General features: G+C 43.8%; 1 long non-coding RNA gene across 1 annotated transcript in view; it reads right to left on the bottom strand.

The window, feature by feature from the left end:
* Nucleotides 1-6,638: 6,638 nt before the first annotated feature.
* The window catches only part of LOC140215952 (uncharacterized), a 133,945-nt gene continuing 127,944 nt past the window's right edge, over nucleotides 6,639-12,639 (bottom strand). Inside the window, exon 3 of the long non-coding RNA XR_011892561.1 lies at nucleotides 6,639-6,820. This is a non-coding gene — a long non-coding RNA (uncharacterized lncRNA). The remainder of the gene's footprint in view (nucleotides 6,821-12,639) is intronic.

The following is a 12,639-nucleotide window of genomic DNA, read 5'->3' as shown; positions in this document are numbered from 1 at the left end:
CGAAAAGGCAGATTATTGCCTGTCAAAGTCCCAGTAACTCATAAGCACAACACTTAGTGAGAATAACAAAAAAATTGAACGGTGATAAACGGGTACAAACGCAAAAGAAAAAAACAACAGAAATTCATAGTGTAAGAGTAAAAAAAAAAGGGTGAAGACCACATATAGCACCAGGAGTACACAATATATATGTAAGACATCATGACTTCAAGAGGAACTACAAGAAAACTAGACGATATAATGAACAGATTTGAGAACATGACACCAACAATTCCGTACGACAAACAAGAGTACTTGCTTAGCCACTCCGTCTCTGTTGACTCTATTGAATTGTTAACAGGTAGGTATGCATACCTCCTTGCAAAGCGTGGACAGAAGTGCTTCTCTCGATAAGCGACAGTGCATTGGTGGGTTTCTTTAAAAGATGTGCTATTGCGTAATCAAGTTTTTTGGTGCAGTAGTTGGGCGGCAGCTTTTCTTTGTTATGAAACGTACGTCGCAAGTCGCGGCAGTGTTCTCTCCCGAGGTATTTATTTACGAAACCAAATGCATGACATACCCTTTGGTTATAAATTAGAGCAGCTTTTTTTTCATTCAATATAATAGAAATAGTCAGAATTTGTTGCTTTTTAAGGATCGAAGCGGTATGAGCATTGTATGCTTCACCGTCTAGAATACGTAAGACTCTTTTTTGGAGCACAATGTATACTTTTCATGAGTGTGTTCGACGTGGTTTCCCGCACAAGCAGACATCAATTAATGTGTGATTGTACCAACGTGTAATACAGCTGTTTCTTTAACCACAGTGGAAACAAGATTCGTAATTTACATATAATACCAACGTTTCGCGACACGTTTGCACGGACAATACTTGTATGCATATACGAATTAGATATTCGTTGAAAAGCACACCAATAAATTTGTATAATATAACTCAGTTAATTACTTGGTTACGAAAGTAAAAAAAATTCTCTTCAGGAGCTTATTACGAGGTGTCAATATGACATACTTTGTTTTGTTTTTTATGTTTAATTCTAAGATGTTAACTTTAAGCCATTTTGACCGTACCTGCAGCGAATCGTTAGCCTTCTCATGTAATGGTTTTGATTCCGTGCTGGAAAAGCAAGCGCTGATGTCGTCCGCTTATAATGTTAAATGTGTCGTGTGCGTTACATTTACGATGTCACTCACATAAATAAGAAAAAGAAGCAGCCCAAGGATTGACCCCTGAGGGACACGGCATGTTATATGCCCCATCCTAGATTTGAAGTCATTAATGGCAGCGTACTGAAAGCGATTTTTAAGGTAGCTTTTAACCAGATCTAAAGCGACACCTCTAATTCCACTTTTTTGCAGTTTGCCTAATAATATGCTATGCTTTACCGACGCAAATGCTTTCCGGAAATCAAGAAACAAGCCTAAAGTGAACAATTGGGGCTCAAAGTTGTCAAGAATTTTATTATTTGTTTCCAGTAAGGCCGCTTCAGTAGATTTTTTTTATTGAAAGCCGTATACTGCTGCTTTGTTATTACATTGGTTTGTTGAAGAAGCTTAAAAGACATGACCTGCTCAACAACTTTCGAGAATATCGGCCTGTAACTACCAGTCAACTTTGTCGCCTCCTTTGAAAATGGCTGTCACCCTTGCGATTTTTGCTTTATCAGGAAACGTTCCGGTGCAAAGAATAAGTTGAAAATGTGAGATAGTGGCCAAACAACGAGATGAGAAATCGCTTTTAAAGGCTGAGGCTTCATTTCGTCTATGCCACATGCACTATTATTATTTGTTTTCTGCAGGAGGTCAAGAATCTTTAATTCAGTAGTGGGAGTGAAGAATATCGACGACACGGCACATAGAGTAATGTATGACATCCAGTCAATGTTGCTTGCGTCGGGTTTGTCAGATATCCCGGCCTTTAAAAGAATGTTCATTAAGTTCGTGGACGAGTGAAGTACCTGAGCAATGTATACCCTCAATCGCGAGTTCCAAAATGTCATTGTTCGTTTCTGCTGCCCTGAGTATGTTTTTACACATATCCAAATTTTTCTAAAAAATATTGCAAACATTTTTAAGCTTGTTTTCATTTTCTGACCTTCTTATATTCCTGTAAGTAAGGGGTGTTCTTTTTCATGAACAAGGCGAAAATCTTATCATGTTCTCTTATATGCTTTTCATGAGGGAAGCGTCAATCGACGGTTTTCTGGACTTCTTATGCTCCTTAAATTCAACAAGAGGAAATGCTAAATCATAAAATCATTTGATATATTATAAAAAAAAGATATCATACGCCACGACAGGGTCCGTCTCTTGTAGTACAGCGCTCCACTTTGTTTCTTCAAGAAGCTGCCGAAAAAAACGCAATTTTGTCGCCTGATATCTTTCTGTACAAGACAGGACAGTGGTCTTTGAAGCAGTTATGGTTCGACTAATACGGCGTAAAAAACATAAAAATGGGCAAGCGATCACTTATTCCTTGTGGTAATACACCAACATCTGATTGAGCATCTTATTGAGTTTGTAAGTCACAGGTCCAGCAATGTTTCAGATGTGTCGGTCACGCTAGTAGGTACATCAATGACACTCTGGCAACCAAACGAATAAAATGTGTCAAGAAGGTGTTGCTTATTGCTGTCCTGTGTGAGTAATGTGATATTAAAGTATGTTCAAGATATGCAAGGAACTCGTTAATATTACTAGAAATGTGTCTGTAAAGTACAGGTAACATTGAATAGGTGCACTTTATCAGTACGCTTTCATGGTGACAATCTACAAGCGAGTGTACGGATATACCTTCAGACTGGTTGTTTTGCGCATGTATTACAACGCCTCCACCTCGCTTGTCCCTTCGTGACACAGAACACTTATACCGAAGAAAGTACACATCAGGACATTTATCAGAGAACCACGTTCCAGTGCAGCGAAAAAATTCAAACTGATGATGCAGGCTTTCCAGCACTGTATCAACTGACTCGTGCTTAAAAGTTAAACTTCGCACATTAAGATGAAGCCACGAAAGCTGCTGTTTTCCAACTCGCGAAACTCTTAGCTGCCGGAAAGAAGCCACATGTTTGACATTTGCCATGAATTAGTGTGTCACAAACAGCGATAGGCAAAGGGTAGGCAATCAAATGCCTTATCATATCTTGCCCAAATATTCCACTGCTCTTCTTTTTTTTTAGTCAGCTTTTTTTATCTACTGTGCGCGAACATTTCGCCGCCTTTGTTCCACGCGAACTAATCATTCATTTCCAGAAACTGTTCTTTTTTTTGGGGGGGGGGACAGTCAGATTTTCGTTGAAGTAAACCGTCGATTCTAGTTTCCTCAGTTTTCCTTTCCTATTAAGTCAAGTTTCTCGAGCTAGACGGGATGAAAAGCGCACCAATACAGGGGTGGGCTTATCAGATTATTCTTTAGCAGGAACTCGGTGAACGGCTTCACGATTTGCTGCCCAGAGCTGTGGAAGCTCGAGGTGTCTAGCCAGTTCATTCAGCTTTTCGAGAAGCTTTTCGTTCGTTTGCTCCTGAATTCCGTCTACTTCCGTGTTTAATCTTCGGCTATACTGGGGCTCTATTATCGACACGCATTGCGGCTGCATGGCCGCCATTACCCGCCATGTTGACTCTCTGGTCGGCTATCGAGAGATGACGTGTCTTAAAATTTGTGCCAGGAAAGGACGTTCCGCAAAATGAAATTTTGAGTTTTCATCGAGATGACTAAATGTGACGTGGAGCTGCAAGTTTTATTCACTACGACTTTTTTCTGGTGCTTGGCAGCTATATTGTGAGTTTATCGCTTTAAAAAGATAGTGAGCGTGCAGAAGTCCGTGCAATGCATCTGCAATTACGCGAATATGGGGTGGTGGTTCATGATAACAACCATTTTAGCTTGCTAATTGGCTGAAGGAATATCCCGTGAGGAGCGTCACGGGAAGGACCGTTTCGTAAACGTCGATAGGACGTTGGCCAACGTTGCGCTGTGCCGACATTACGGATATTTTCTGCCATAATTTGCGGTGCGACGAGCCGCCTGAATTATCCTAATGAGCGGCCATATGCAATAGCGTTCGAGAGGCTGAGTATCGCCGCATTTCCCTCGTCGTTTGGGGCCAAGAAAATCTTTTGTTCATAACACGCGCTCATAGTATTTGCATCGTTCTCGGGTGGTGCTGGCATTTGTGTTTGGGACAATAATTTTTTACAAAAACACTTGCTTATTTGTAATAATATTGCCTGAAAATTTCAAACATTTCGTGACTTCTTGCACTTTTTACTGCTGTGTTTGTATTGTAATAAGGAATAGACTTTTTTTCCATCATCAGAGGTTGTGACAACGGCGGCTTTTTAATATATCTAAAGAAAAGCACGCGAAGCGGTGCCTTGAAGTTTCTTCACGCGGTAATAGTAAGCAGCGAAGTGAACAAGAGATTGCAGCGCCGTCACTTGCGTGGCGCAAGCGGATAGCTCTGGCGCATGCAACGCCATAGGCGATAATCGGCCGTTTCTCAGCCAGCCGAGTCGGGCTGAGTCACTTGCGCTTCACGAGATAACGATAACGCGGCCTAGAACGTACGCTCATCACCACTGGTAGGTCTAATGAGGGATAATTAAAGTCTTTCATCATCGTCATCGTCTGTTGTCTCAAAGTAGAAAAGAAGCGCGCTGGCGCCAATATACGTTGACTCATTCCGTTTCCCGGAGACACGCACCCTAGTTAATAGACAGTTTTAGAATAGCGTTTGTCGCCTTACATAGGTTAAACGTAAGCACATTTGCGGGACATTACGGTGCGTGTCCTTTCAAGTCTTTTAGTTTACCTTGCGGAAACACAAACGTAAAGAAAACTTTATAAAACAGGGCGCTATCTGGTGCCTCGCACTTTTACTTTTACTTGGCTCGGAGGATCTACCCCCTTCCACATTGCAAACTCAATAAACCTCAGGCTTTGACACTAAGGCTTCTACAGACGGGGGCATACCCAAACCCCCTACTTCTTCACAAGATGTACCCCGAAATTCAGACGACAAATACATGTGCACTATGCAATGACTTAGCGAACTTACCTCACATGCTCTGGCGATGCCCCGCGTTACGCGACGATGAAAGTAACACTTCTTCACGCTGGGATGCTGTCCTACACAGCCCCAACCTCGAAGAACCGTTATGGGCTGTCCAACGGGCCCGCGACGTGGCGGAGAGGCTCGGCCTCTCTGTCCCGACGTGGGAGCGGCCCGCTGCGCGCTAGGGCGCGCCCTAAAGGACCCTAATAAAGTTTTTCATCCATCCATCCATCCATCTGGTGCCATCCATATGGTGCCTCGTTCCAAATGTATCCAAGCTCAGACGGTCCATTAGCAACTATCCTGCTGTTGCTATGTGCACGCGTCTCAGAAAATGGAAATGCTAAGCGCTCATAACTAACCATTCAGGTTAGTTTAGAGAAAGCGAAAGCTCGTTACAATAGTTACTAGCGATGAACGCGAGTGACACCGCAGTCGTCACGAGAATTCACGCTGAAGTGGGAGCCATGGGTGCCGCCATGTTTGACAACGCTATTTCTTAGCGTCCGTAAACATTGCGGACGTTAAACTCGCCAAATAACGTACGTTATCATAGCACGCGTAAACCGCAGAAACCCACAAACGTTCCTAGCATGCGCAGTGAGGACGACGCTATTTCTTTATGCACGTAATGTTGTTACATTCGGTTGCAAACGCTAAACTAAAGCCATCTAATAACGCAGACGACGGCTTGTACGCAGCAGACGAAGGAAGTGAGATGCGTTTTCGGCGGATTAATCGTAGGCTCTGAGCTAGATGCTTCAATTTTGAGGAGAAAAACTGTTTTCCTTTACCAAGAACGTTAGATTCAGCGTCTTTATTTCAATTTCTTAGGCAAAGCGTCAAGTCTGCGTCACGTTACGAAAGAGAAACGAGGCCATCTTGTACGCGTAGCGCCTACGTCATGCCTCGAAGAATACGGCAGAATGTCCAGAATAGAGCCTCCTTATCGAGTTCGTTAACGTATTTTATAATTTTGCCTATTTCATATTCTTTGGCTTCCAACTCAAATTCTTGCACCCACTTCCTCAAGCCCGATATGTCATGAGCTTGCAACGTCACCGGGGTTACCACTTCACTATACTTTTTTTAAAAATTTCATGCACTGATTATTTAATGTCATTCGCAACATCGACCATTCCTGAAGAGCGTAAACTTTGGCTATTATCCTCAATAGCTCGGAAAGCTTCCAATTCAGCTGAGCTACGTTCTGATGCAAGACTTCCCTGAGGCTCAGAGCCTTCTATTGCAGTGTTTTGGTTGCTGCGACTTTTCGCGGCTTTTCGCGGTTTTACATGTCGTACAATAGGCTTTTCGCTTGCTGACTTTTCGTTTTATAATTTTTTTCTGTTACTCCAGAACACGCGCCAGCATGAAACTTGTAATCGTAGTCACAATTACAACTTCCAATTATAGCTACAATTACAAAAATTACAACACGGCATAAGACAAATAAGGCTTATCACGAGAAATGCACTCGTGACAAGTAAGACATGTATCACCCACCAGTGTGACTCAGCAGTAATGGAAACCGTACAATATGCTGCATTTAAAGCAAGGACGATGCAGCACCAACCTGTAAAGGCGGAAGACGGTTTTTCCTTTGGGTGCTCGCTGTCGAAACCAAGCGGTGCCACTGGTGTTGAGCGTGTGCGAAGCAGCTCCCGGTGGCAGCTCTTTTGTAGGCGTCCAGTGATGACTTAGAGCTTGATATCACTGGCCTGCTGGCCTCAGAATCTTGGTGAATGCTGAGTCCAACCAACCTGTAAGGGTGGAAGATGGTTTTTCGTTTAGGTGCTTGCCGACGAAACCAAGCGGTGCCACAGCTGCTGAACGTGTGCCCAATGTGCTCAGTTGTCTCTGGATTTTTGCTGCGACAGACTCGTGCCTTATCCTATTGCGAATAATTGTTCCGGTACGTTTTTGTCCTTAGCCAACCTCGAGCGAGACACGGCCCTTTCTGTTGCACAGGTTTTACACTACTTGAAGCGCACTGGCTTAAGAGACCGTTTATAGTGTCCCTGTGCATCCCCCCACACGCCCTCAGTGCTCACTCTCTCCCACTTTTTCTCTTTCCATTTTCCTTTCCCCCAGCTCCTGTGTAGCGTAGAAAACCGGGTACTCGTCTGGTTGACCTCCCTGCCTTTCCTGTCCTTGTCTCTGTCGCTCTTAAAAGCCGAGCTCTTTGCGAATATCGCCGGGTTTTCGTGACCGTAGGTGCTGCGTGGCTGTTCTCTAGCCTAATAGGCCAACCAATCACAGCGGAGGCCGCGCGGCCTCGCCACTGGGTTCCTTGCACCCCACTAGATGGCGCTCATCGTCTAGTGGTGGTCTTTATTGATAGCATTTCTAGATATTAAAGGAGTATACTATATCGTAGACAGGGAATTGTTATCGGATATTCCAGAGCACCAAGGCATAGAAGACAATATCGTGGACCTGCTGAGGGAGATATATAGATACAACCGCGTACAAGTTCTCTGGGAAGGTCGAAAAGGTAATGAACTGGTGGTAATTCACCAAACACTGAAGCGAGGATGTCTTCTGTCTTCATGGTTCTTCACGCTTGATGTTAAGCGCATAGTAATTCGACTGGAAAACAGCGAATTAGGGTTTGATTTATCCTACGCGCGTAATCGACAAATGGTGCAACAGAAGTTCCCTGGACTGATGCATGCGGACGACATAGTGCTACTGGCGCACAATAAAGGAGATTTACAGACACTTGTGAATATCTGTGCCAACTCAGCGACAAATCTAAGCCTCAAGATTAGCACAGAGAAAAATCGGGAAATATGATCTTAATGAAGATACGAGAAATTACGTGGTGTCAATTCAACAGCAAGTCATACCAATAGTCGAGCAATATTTACCTCGACGTATACATAAACGAAGGAAAGACTTACTAAAGCACCCACCAAGAGAACGTGGAGATAAAGGGGAAGCGGAGTGCTGCAATATTGAAACACATAGCATTGTGGGGCCACAATAAGTATGAGGTGGAGCGTGGAATCTGGAAAGTAGTAATGGTGCCCGCGCTAACTTTCGCAAATGCAATTCTGTGCTTAAGGTCGGATATCCTGTCAGGGTTGGAAGTTAACCAAAGATCGATTGGCCGGTTGCCTTTGGGAGCGCACGGTAAAACCACAAATGAGGCGGTGCAAGGTCACATTGCTTGGGCCTCTTTCGAAGTCAGAGAAGCGCAGAGCAAACTTAGTTATCAAGAAAAACTCAGGAACATGGATGAAAATAAATGAGCATCTAAAGTTCACAGGTATCTGTGCTTGAAAAGCGTGGACACAGAATGAAGGAAGAGGTAAGAAAGTTGGAAACCAAGTACAAGGTAATTAAAACTGTGAATAAGCAACCAGGAGTGATCAGAAATAAAGTGAGAGAAACGGATACAGTTAATTATGTGCAAAGACTAGAACCAGAAGGGCCGTGGAGATTTACAAGAATGAGAGGAAACAAAATAGATGGGGAAATCTGTAGGATAACACAAAGGGCAGTGTCTTGTGATTTGAGGCTCGAGCCGGTTGTCTAAGGACAAAAAACATGCCGGAGCAAATATTCAAAAAAAGATTAGGCATGTGTATGCTGCAGCAAAAATCCAGAGACCACTCAGCACATCCTAAAGGATTGCGAAGAGATTCACCCAGTGAGAACCGTAGGTAATCTACACCTTCGAAAAGCACATGTGTTTAAAGTGTATGGAAGCGTCAGCCGGCCAGCAGTCAAGATAAGCAAGAAACGTTTAGAGTATTGGTGGAGAAAAGGCAGGGAAAAGATTAATAGGACCGGATCTCTTACAGTGATGGCTAACGGTACAAGGTAGATTTTGAAGGGGAAAAAAAGATTAAGATGTTTTTATCTAGCATTTTTGTATACATGTATAGCATGCCTGATTAAATCAAGCAGGCTAGGTCACTATTTGTCACCGCCCCATTTCAACGGAGATGCCATTAAATCATCATCATCATCATCATGGCGAGCGCCAGCCTTTACATCCTATTTACGGTCCCTGTGCCTCTCACTTACGTTTTGTTGACTCCTGGTCATTTATTCACACTTTCAGGTGTGCTGCACTTGGTTGCCCCCTTTTCGTGGCTTCTTCCGCAATTTCTCGTCCACATTTTTGAGGCACAGATGTTTGTGAACTCTACCCATTCATTGATTTGCATCCGTATTGCTCAGTGTTTATTAAAGAAGTAATTTCACTGTGCATTTCTTTGATTCAAAAGAGGCCCCTCAAGTGGCCCTGCATTGCTTCATTTGTGGTTTTACCATAGGTTCCCAAAGCTAGCCGGCCTACCAATCTTTGGTAAAACTTCAAATTTTGCAATATAACCAATTTAAAGCCCAGAATGGGATTTACGAACGTTAGTGCTTACACTATTCGTCTATTCGAGATTCCACACCCTACGTCACATTTACTGTGGCCACAAAGGTCTCAATGCTTTACTACTGCTGCATTCCGATTACCATAAACCTTTATATTATCTTGGTAGGTGGTAGTACTTTTATTCATTTATGTATGTACCCAGGTAATTATAGTGATTGGCTATGGGTATGACTTGCTGTTGAATTGACGCCACGGTATTACTCGTCTGTTAAAATGATTATAATTCCCGATTTCCCTGTGCTAAATTGAGGGCCTAGATTTGTCACTGCTTTGTCACAGATATTCTCAAGTCTCTGCAAATGTCATGGAATGTCCACTAGTAGCACTATGTAGTGCGCATTCATCAGCACAGGGGCCTTTTGTTGCACTCTTCGCACATACGGAAACAAGGTAAATGAAATCCTGATTCATTGCTTTCCAATCTTGATGATGACTGTTGGCATCCCCTTTGAAACGAGGAAGTGACAAATAGTCATCTAGCCTGCTCGAGTTAATAAAGCATGCCATACATGCTTTTCATTCCAGCATTTTGGTACTCGTTAATTTTTTTTCTCTCCCTCAAAACTACTCAATCTACCTCGTAATGCTAGATGTGCTTGTAACGGACCCTGTCGTACCAATTTCTTCCTTGCTTTTTTTTTCACCAATGATTTAAACGTTTCTTGTTTATCTCGACTGCTCTTCGGTTAAGGCTTCCGTTCACTTTAAATCCAAGCGCTTCCGGAATGTGTACGGGTACGTTACCCACAGGCCACACTGGTTGAATGCCTTCGTACTCCATTAGTGGTCTTCGGATTTTCGCTGCAGCAGACACATGACTCGTCTTGTTGTGAATATTTATTCCGGTATGTTGTATCATTTGGCAACCAGTATGAGCCTCGAATAGCAAGGCACTGCCTTTTGTGTTATCGTACAGATTTTTCCTTATGACGATGATCATGATGATTTTCTGGCATCGCCTTTGAAACTATGTGGTAAGAAATAGTCACCGCCCTGGGTGAATGTGTGGGTGGAGTCACAATTCTAAGAAAAAGCAATGGCGCCACCTATCGTCGTCATGAATAACTACTACACTGAGCGTCGCGCGCTCCATGCCCGCCGCGGCGCTCCCGCTTCCCCTTCTAGCCACCACAGCCTGGTGCAGCCAGTTGTTTCTCTTTTGCCACCGTATAAGCAAAGGGTCGTGGCGTTATGCAAGCACAGGAGATTAACCGGGCACGTACGTGTCACTGCGAAACGTACCATCGATACAGGTACGCCTCACGCAACGCATGAAGGATACTCGTTCTAACACAGTGGCTGCTATAAACACACAGAACGAACGAACGCATAATCAATTCAGGCAAGCTAAGTTATATGGCAATGTATTGCGCAAACTCGGCGTCAGCGCCGGTTTATCGCGATTACGGCATGTCGGAGCGCCTCGCGTGCCTGCTTCAACGGGAAGACCGAGCAAATGCCGCGTTAGCCCATCACCACACTTGTCGGGCCGGATCACCGTTAATCACCTAACGCAACGTCGCGCACTTGAAGAGAGAGCACTAAAGCAGGCAGGCACAATCTACGCAACGAGGAACACGGTGGAATGTTACGAATGTATCACTCAGTATAAGAACATTTGCTCTTACGCAGATTGCACACATTGCCCGTTCTGTGCAGGCCAGTATTCTCCCATTTTATATATCGAGTTCTTATGCTATGCCAGTTAACAGGACAGCAGGTACGCGAATGCAGTGGTTAGTGTGTGGAGTCTCATACAAAAGCGTTGTATACCGCACGAAGGTTGCCATCGGAAAATATATTAAGCCTTGCAATATTGGGAAGTGATTTAAGGCTTTTCCACAAACGCTAAACACGCATAACACGCACAGTTCTTTGCTCAATTCAAGACAAAAGGCTTTCGCACCTGCTGCTAATGCGTCTTTTGAAATTCCTCGAAGCATGAATGAATTGAATTCTGGGATTTTACATGACAAAACCACGAATTGACAGTGAGGCATGCCATAGGGGAGGACTCGGGGCTAATTTTTACCACTTGACGATCTTTAACGCGCCCCGAATGCGCGGGACACGGGCGTTTTCGCATTTCGCCCCCATTGAAATGTGGCGGCCGCGGCCGGGATTCGCTCCCGCGACCTCGCGCTTAGCAGCGCAACACCATAGGTGCTAAGCCACGGTAACGGGCTACCTTCAAACATAGAAGTTCTAGGAGTTAGGATCACATAGCGTAGACTCGAGTTCTACCAGTGGCCCATTCTATAGCTGCGGGCCTAACGAACTGTCCAATACCTCAAAGATATGCACCTATACCTACAAATTTTATACGCCATAAACCGAGCCTCTCTTACGGTAACCATTTTAGTCCTACAGCACGCACGCCCTCTCTTCCAAGTTTATGCAGTATTATACATTTACCTCGCTGCATCACCTAAATACCGCTCAACGCTAAATTCAGCCAAGAAATTTTTCGGCATAAACATCGTAGTGGTTTCAACTCATCACACCAAGTATTGTCCTCTCGCCTTCGTCTTGCAAGGCTTGCACGGTGATATATCGTTCCAGCGTTCGTTTCGCTGAGTCAATGGTGGAATTATGTGCGCTAGGTAACTCAAGGCTGCAGTAACATGCAGTAAGCAGACCTTCTGACAAGGTAGCAACACTTGCTTAAGTAGAACCATACCGTCATGCTAAAGGCAGTTAAAAACATAGTCAGCTGACTCGGCAGTGTAATGAATTTTCGGCACAAGATCGAAGCTTAACTTACACGGGTGAGTATTTATTCTCTCGGGCAGGTGCCCAGCAACAAAGAAGCCCACCAAAAAATCTCCAATTAGGGACCACCGGCAATCTTGTTCTCCTCGTGTGAACATCGCCGTGATTTAAGCAAGATATTTTAGGAAATGAAGAATACTACTTACTAAAGCAAAACATATTTACTTCCTTCGAGTAACAATTTCGTGATAAATCATGCCATAAATTTTCATGATATCCTGCGTTACGGCATTTATCTGCCGTCATTACGTCTTACATAAGATTGTTTTGGAGTATGAAGTAAGATTCTTGAAATATCTCAATGCATTAAATTCAACGTTGCAAATGAATTTGTACACTACGACAGAGCTCTACGGTGTGAAACCACAGGGACACAATGGTCGCTTGGAAGCGCCATATCAGCACTTT

Source organism: Dermacentor andersoni, chromosome 2 (genome assembly GCF_023375885.2).
Source record: "Dermacentor andersoni chromosome 2, qqDerAnde1_hic_scaffold, whole genome shotgun sequence".
Taxonomy (NCBI): Eukaryota; Metazoa; Arthropoda; class Arachnida; order Ixodida; family Ixodidae; genus Dermacentor; species Dermacentor andersoni.
The sequence above is the reverse complement of the archived record's forward strand: the minus strand, read 5'-3'. Positions and strand labels throughout refer to the sequence as shown.